The sequence below is a fragment of the Montipora capricornis genome, chromosome 10, assembly GCF_036669925.1.
Source record: "Montipora capricornis isolate CH-2021 chromosome 10, ASM3666992v2, whole genome shotgun sequence".
NCBI classification, from domain to species: domain Eukaryota; kingdom Metazoa; phylum Cnidaria; class Anthozoa; order Scleractinia; family Acroporidae; genus Montipora; species Montipora capricornis.
In genome coordinates this window covers 23861719-23869218 of record NC_090892.1, presented here as the reverse complement: position 1 = coordinate 23869218, position 7500 = coordinate 23861719, and positions in this window count along the sequence as shown.

Genomic DNA, 7500 nt, shown 5'->3' with positions numbered 1-7500 from the left:
TTCGCAAAATACAGTAAGCCCTCTTCCCTACACATTCGCAAATGTTTGAATTGAATATTCAAGGATGAAAACAGATTTAATGTTGTTAGCAGTACCTTTGATTGCAGTAATGATTCTATGATGTAGAGGAGCAAAGTCCTTGGTACCATGAACTGTGGAATTCATAAGGACCTCCTTTGAAAGCAGCTTGTCGACGAGCTGCAGGGCCATAACAGCTGGCTTCGTAGCTGCCTTTGCGAAATCAAAGTCCACTTTCGCTAACTGGACCTCTTCAACTCCTCCGACTTTGATTCTCTCTGATAACAAGAATTATAAACAAAACACCGGTGAACATAGCCTCCTTCGCAGCCGTTTTTAGGGATGAGCCTAAAAACGGCTGTGAAGGAGGCTACGGTGAACAATGTGTTTCGAATTCCTGAGGTTACACGGACTGGGCCCAGTTGTTTGAATGCCGATAATTAACGCTAATCTACGCGAGGTTTTCATCTCACTCTTTAAGTAATTTCAAAGCCTAATTTCAAGCTAAAGGTAAAGAAAAGTCTAACTCAAAACTGAGGGCTAAAACTCTTTTGGAAAAATCTTTGATTCTCATTAATCCAGGATTAGCTTAATCGGGCTTCAGCATATCCTGAAAATTCTACCATTGAAGTTCTGATGAAATAAGCCACGGTGACCACAATAATGTTGCTTTCCTCATACAGGCACATTTTTAGGTGGAATTCAGAAAAGGTGCACTCCAATCCTTCTAAGTGCTTCAGTGTCTCGTATGTTGAATGTCCATTGTACATTTCGTGCCCTCTCTTCAGTGAGTTGATCACCGTGGACAATGATTTTGTACATCACTTGATCATCTTTCACTGGCACATATCTCTTCTTGAAATTTTCTTAGCAACTCTGCCATATGTCCAGACTTATTGGTATTGAGGAAGTCCAACCTAAGAAGAAACTAAAAGTCAATGTACATCAAGTCAGAAGCTCAGTTAACAATAAATTTCATTGACCTAGTTAACTATAAAAATTATTCATGAGCGGGGCATTTACCGAGTGTTTAGCCTTTTCCAGTCAGGAAAACGAAAACAAAACAGCTACCGTACTTACAGCACTGTGCAAAAGTAATGAGAGCAAATTTCGACGAATTTCGTCTATTGTTCTCGCGAATTTTCGACGATATGTGGGCGAGATTTCGCGAGGTATTTTGCGTAGCTCAATGCGATATTTCGAAGAAAATGCGGCGAAATGATGCGAATTCGTTCGAAATTTTGAAGTAACGAACTTTCCTTACAGCGAACTTTTTTGAAATTTCGAAGTAACGAACTTTTCTTGCTTTCGAAATTTCGAAGAAATGAACTTTCGTTTCTTTGAATTTTCGAAGCAGTGAACTGTCCTTAAAAATACACTGTACATTATAATTGCAGTAACATACATAACTCGGAACCAAACGTGCTTTGTTGATTTATTTACACCACGACTGAAGAGCGTTTCAATTTCAAAAATGAGCTAGAGAGATTTAACCCGCACTCTGCTTCAGTAGAGTAACTGCCTGTTTGTTTTTAGACAAGACAAACCTTCAAGGACTGAATCATAATGACAACAAGCGGGATTGTAAAACTCCATGATCTGGATTATGCATGCATATTTCTGGTTGAAATCTAACTCCAATTGAAGGTCAAGCTTGCAATGTTTCGATCCTCCTCATAGACAAAAGCGCTTTGACTTGCATACCAGTAGTTCGAAAATGTGAAAGATTTCAGAGAAACATAGAATCGGTTCAACAATTCACGAACGTCAAAAAATTATGACAAATGTCTATTATTTGCCACGGGCTGTTGACGACACTATATTAAGAACGGCTGCGTAGGAGACTACTGTAAAACTAAGTAAATGTAAGAAACAAATCTTGATTCATCGTCTGGTTTATTTGTTTACATTGCTTTCCAAAAACAAAGAAAACGAATCTGAAATCTACATATATTACATGCAAAAATACACACAGTTGCTAATGAATAAATCTTGCCTAGTTTGTTTGTCGCTACTTTTTCTCAAGTTTTGGCAGCGTTTGCCGATGCTTATTTTACATGACTCCCACATGCGCTTAAGTTCCTCTCTGTCCCTGCACTGGTAGCCGAAGCTCCTTGTCACTTCCACTGAAACAAAACAAAATTCTTGGTGAGTGCTCAAGTTTGGTAATACGCAAATTACAGATCAGGACCCGGTTGTTCAAAAGCTGATTAACTTAATCCACGATTAGCGGGAACATTGGTTTCATGTTTTCAACCTTTTGGTGAAGGTTTCTTTTGCTTATTTTTGTTTTCAAGATTGAGTTCTTCTAATGTAAAGTTTTGCCGAATATCAGCATTGAACAGCCGGGCCCTGTAATTTGCCAAACGAGGCATTTCTGACCTCTTAGCTCGCCGCTTTTTTGTTCAGAATTCATCATAGCAATGAGGTATATTTACTAAAAGCGTTTACGAATGTAATAAAGCAGGTAAAAGTTCGCTGTGATCTGACAAGAGCTCGTTTCCCAAAATACAGATCTTTAATTTCACAACTCTGCACTTCCGGTGTTTATTACATCTCAACACGCACCGAACCATGATCTTGTTTTATATCATTATTTTACCCTGCATTTCTTTTCATTTCGTTTCGTTTCGCAAAAGACAGTAAGCCCTCTTCCTTACACGTTCGCAAATGTTTGAATTGAATATTCAAGGATGAAAACAGATTTAATGTTGTTAGCAGTACCTTTGATTGCAGTAATGATTCTATGATCTAGAGGAGCAAAGTCCTTGGTGCCATGAACTGTGGAATTCATAAGGACCTCCTTTGAAAACAGCTTGTTGACGAGCCGCAGGGCCATAACGGCTGGCTTCGTAGCTGCCTTTGCGAAATCAAAGTCCACTTTCGCTAACTGGACCTCTTCAACTCCTCTGACTTTGATTCTCTCTGATAACAAGAATTATAAACAAAACACCGGTGAACATACCCTCCTTCGCAGCCGTTTTTAGGGATGAGCCTAAAAACGACTGTGAAGGAGGCTACGGTGAACAATGTGTTTCGAATTCCTGAGGTTACACGGACTGGGCCCAGTTGTTTGAATGCCGATAATTAACCCTAATCTACGCGAGGTTTTCATCTCACTCTTTAAGTAATTTCAAAGCCTAATTTCAAGCTAAAGGTAAAGAAAAGTCTAACTCAAAACTGAGGGCTAAAACTCTTTTGGAAAAATCTTTGATTCTCATTAATCCAGGATTAGCTTAATCGGGCTTCAGCATATCCTGAAAATTCTACCATTGAAGTTCTGATGAAATAAGCCACGGTGACCACAATAATGTTGCTTTCCTCATACAGGCACATTTTTAGGTGGAATTCAGAAAAGGTGCACTCCAATCCTTCTAAGTGCTTCAGTGTCTCGTATGTTGAATGTCCATTGTACATTTCGTGCCCTCTCTTCAGTGAGTTGATCACCGTGGACAATGATTTTGTACATCACTTGATCATCTTTCACTGGCACATATCTCTTCTTGAAATTTTCTTAGCAACTCTGCCATATGTCCAGACTTATTGGTATTGAGGAAGTCCAACCTAAGAAGAAACTAAAAGTCAATGTACATCAAGTCAGAAGCTCAGTTAACAATAAATTTCATTGACCTAGTTAACTCTAAAACTGATTCATGTGCGGGGCATTTACCGAGTGTTTAGCCTTTTCCAGTCAGGAAAACGAAAACAAAAACAGCTACCGTACTTAATGCACTGTGCAAAAGTAATGAGAGCAAATTTCGACGAATTTCGTCTATTGTTCTCGCGAATTTTCGACGATATGTGGGCGAAATTTCGTGAGGTATTTTGCGTCGCTCAATGCGATATTTCGAAGAAAATGCGGCGAAATGATGCGAATTCGTTCGAAATTTTGAAGTAACGGACTTTCCTTACTGCGAACTCTTTTGAAATTTCGAAGTAATAAACTTTTCTTGCTTTCGAAATTTCGAAGAAATAAACTTTCGTTTCTTTGAATTTTCGAAGCAGTGAACTGTCGTTAAAAATACACTGTACATTATAATTGCAGTAACATACATAACTCGGAACCAAACGCGCTTTGTTGATTTATTTACACCACGACTGAAGAGCGTTTCAATTTCAAAAATGAGCTAGAGAGATTTAACCCGCACTCTGCTTCAGTAGAGTAACTGCCCGTTTGTTTTAGACAAGACAAACCTTCAAGGACTGAATCATAATGACATCAAGTGGGATTGTAAAACTCCATGATCTGGATTATGCATGCATATTTCTGGTTGAAATCTAACTCCAATTGAAGGTCAAGCTTGCAATGTTTCGATCCTCCTCATAGACAAAAAGCGCTTTGACTTGCATACCATGCAGTAGTTCGAAAATGTGAATGATTTCAGAGAAACATAGAATCGGTTCAACAATTCACCAACGTCAAAAAATTATGACAAATGTCTATTATTTGCCACGGGCTGTTGACGACACTATATTAAGAAGGGCTGCGTAGGAGACTACTGTAAAACTAAGTAAATGTAAGAAACAAATCTTGATTCATCGTCTGGTTTATTTGAGGTTTACATTGCTTTCCAAAAACAAAGAAAACGAATCTGAAATCTACGTATATTACATGCAAAAATACACACAGTTGCTAACGAATTAATCTTGCCTAGTTTGTTTGTCGCTTTTTTTTCTCAAGTTTTGGCAGCGTTTGCCGATGCTTATTTTACATGACTCCCACATGCGCTTAAGTTCCTCTCTGTCCCTGCACTGGTAGCCGAAGCTCCTTGTCACTTCCGCTGAAACAAAACGAAATTCTTGGTGAGTGCTCAAGTTTGGTAATACGCAAATTACAGATCAGGACCCAGTTGTTTGAAAGCCGATTAACTTAATCCAGGATAAGCGGGAACATTGGTGTCATGTTTTCAACCTTTTGGTGAAGGTTTCTTTTGCTTATTTTTGTTTTCAAGATTGAGTTCTTCTAATGTAAAGTTTTGCCGAATATCAGCATTGAACAGCCGGGCCCTGTAATTTGCCAAACGAGGCATTTCTGACCTCTTAGCTCGCCGCTTTTTTGTTCAGAATTCATCATAGCAATGAGGTATATTTACTAAAAGCGTTTACGAATGTAATAAAGCAGGTAAAAGTTCGCTGTGATCTGACAAGAGCTCGTTTCCCAAAATACAGATCTTTAATTTCACAACTCTGCACTTCCGGTGTTTATTACATCTCAACACGCACTGAACCATGATCTTGTTTTATATCATTATTTTACCCTGCATTTCTTTTCATTTCGTTTCGTTTCGCAAAATACAGTAAGCCCTCTTCCCTACACATTCACAAATGTTCACAGATTTAATGTTGTTAGCAGTACCTTTGATTGCAGTAATGATTCTATGATGTAGAGGAGCAAAGTCCTTGGTACCATGAACTGTGGAATTCATAAGGACCTCCTTTGAAAACAGCTTGTCGACGAGCTGCAGGGCCATAACAGCTGGCTTCGTAGCTGCCTTTGCGAAATCAAAGTCCACTTTCGCTAACTGGACCTCTTCAACTCCTCCGACTTTGATTCTCTCTGATAACAAGAATTATAAACAAAACACCGGTGAACATAGCCTCCTTCGCAGCCGTTTTTAGGGATGAGCCTAAAAACGGCTGTGAAGGAGGCTACGGTGAACAATGTGTTTCGAATTCCTGAGGTTACACGGACTGGGCCCAGTTGTTTGAATGCCGATAATTAACGCTAATCTACGCGAGGTTTTCATCTCGCTCTTTAAGTAATTTGAAAGCCTAATTTCAAGCTAAAGGTAAAGAAAAGTCTAACTCAAAACTGAGGGCTAAAACTCTTTTGGAAAAATCTTTGATTCTCGTTAATCCAGGATTAGCTTAATCGGGCTTCAGATGTCAAGAAAATTTCAGTGAACGTAAGCCATAAAAACTTTCATACCTGCGGAATCAAAGTCCCTTTGTCGAATTAGCTCGTCCAGCACCCGGTCAGGTTCTGTCATGCAAGGCGTGTGATGTAGGTCACTCTTGTCTGCAGTGAGTTCCTGTCTGAAGAGCACAGTTGGCGTATACGGCAGCTCTGGTGTTCCCGTAGTGCCGTGATGCTCGGAAGGGCTGTGTTGTCACTAGATTCAGCAGTCTGTCCAGCTTGGCCTCCTGTTTTGCATACGAACACTCGAGCCGCGCTAGTTGCGTTGGTTATCTTGGCGGCGAGCGCGTGCCGCCTCTGCTGTTGAAAAAACTTCACCGGCTATTGTGTAGTCTGTTTGAATAAATTTGTTTGTAACAATTATTAATTGTTGAACTAGTGCAATGCAGTGTTTATTTTAACGCATTTCGGTGTTAGTCAAAGGAATCTTGAGCGTTCTAGTCTCTCTTAGTTGCGTTGGTTATCTTGGTGGTGAGCACGTGCCACCTCTGGTGTTGAAAAAACTTCACCGGCTATTGTGTAGTCTGTTTGAATAAATTTGTTTGTAACAATTATTAATTGTTGAACTAGTGCAATGCAGTGTTTATTTTAACGCATTTCGGTGTTAGTCAGAGGAATCTTGAGCGTTCTAGTCTCTCTTAGTTGCGTTGGTTATCTTGGTGGCGAGCGCGTGCCGCCTCTGATTTTAAAAAAAACTTCACCGGCTATTGGGTATTCTGTTTGAATAAATTTGTTTGTACTGATTATTAATTGCTGAACTAGTGCAATGCAGTGTTTATTTTAACGCATTTCGGTGTTAGTCAGAGGAATCTTGAGCGTTCTAGTCTCTCCTAGTTGTCCTGCATGAAGCGGTGGTCTGGCAGTTTTTCACAGATGAAGGGGAGAAGATTGTCCTTCAAAATGCTGCAGTAAAGACTGGCTTCCATTATCCGTTCGAAGACGCAGATTTTGGTAGCACGCCTCCTGATACCAGCCCAAATTTGAACTTTGAGGGGGTGCTTTGGTTTTGGCTTTCTCTTAGGTGGTTCACCAACCTTCCGGTAGCACGTACGGCGGAACTGCTGAAGAGAGATGGAACATTCATCGCTAAAGATAATGTTGTTGAAGGTATCTTCAGTGGCTATCACTCGCTGTGCGAACTCGAGTCTCTTGGTCTTGTTTATGTCGCGGATCAGCTGGCAGTACTTTGTGTTTTGAAGAGTCCATCCTTGCTCTTTGCGTGCTCTTCAAACAATTGATGGACGCTTGAAAAGCTTCTTTTGGATTTGGCGGGTGGTTGCTTCGTCATTTTTCTGCATCTGTGCATCAATAAATGCCTTGGCAGATGCGTTCAGCTTTCTAGGCCGACCGGTCTTCGGGAGGTTGTCGACGGAACCGGTAAGTTTTATCTTCTTAACTATTCTCGCCACGGTCTGATAGCTGACGAAAGAACCTTCGTTTTTGAATATCGCCAGTGGCTGCAAGCCATTTTCGTTAAGAGATTGAATTCGCTTTCGAGTGTAACATGAAACCTCAGGCATGATGGAGCAACTGTAAAACAGTGTGATTACAAATGACAAAAGATG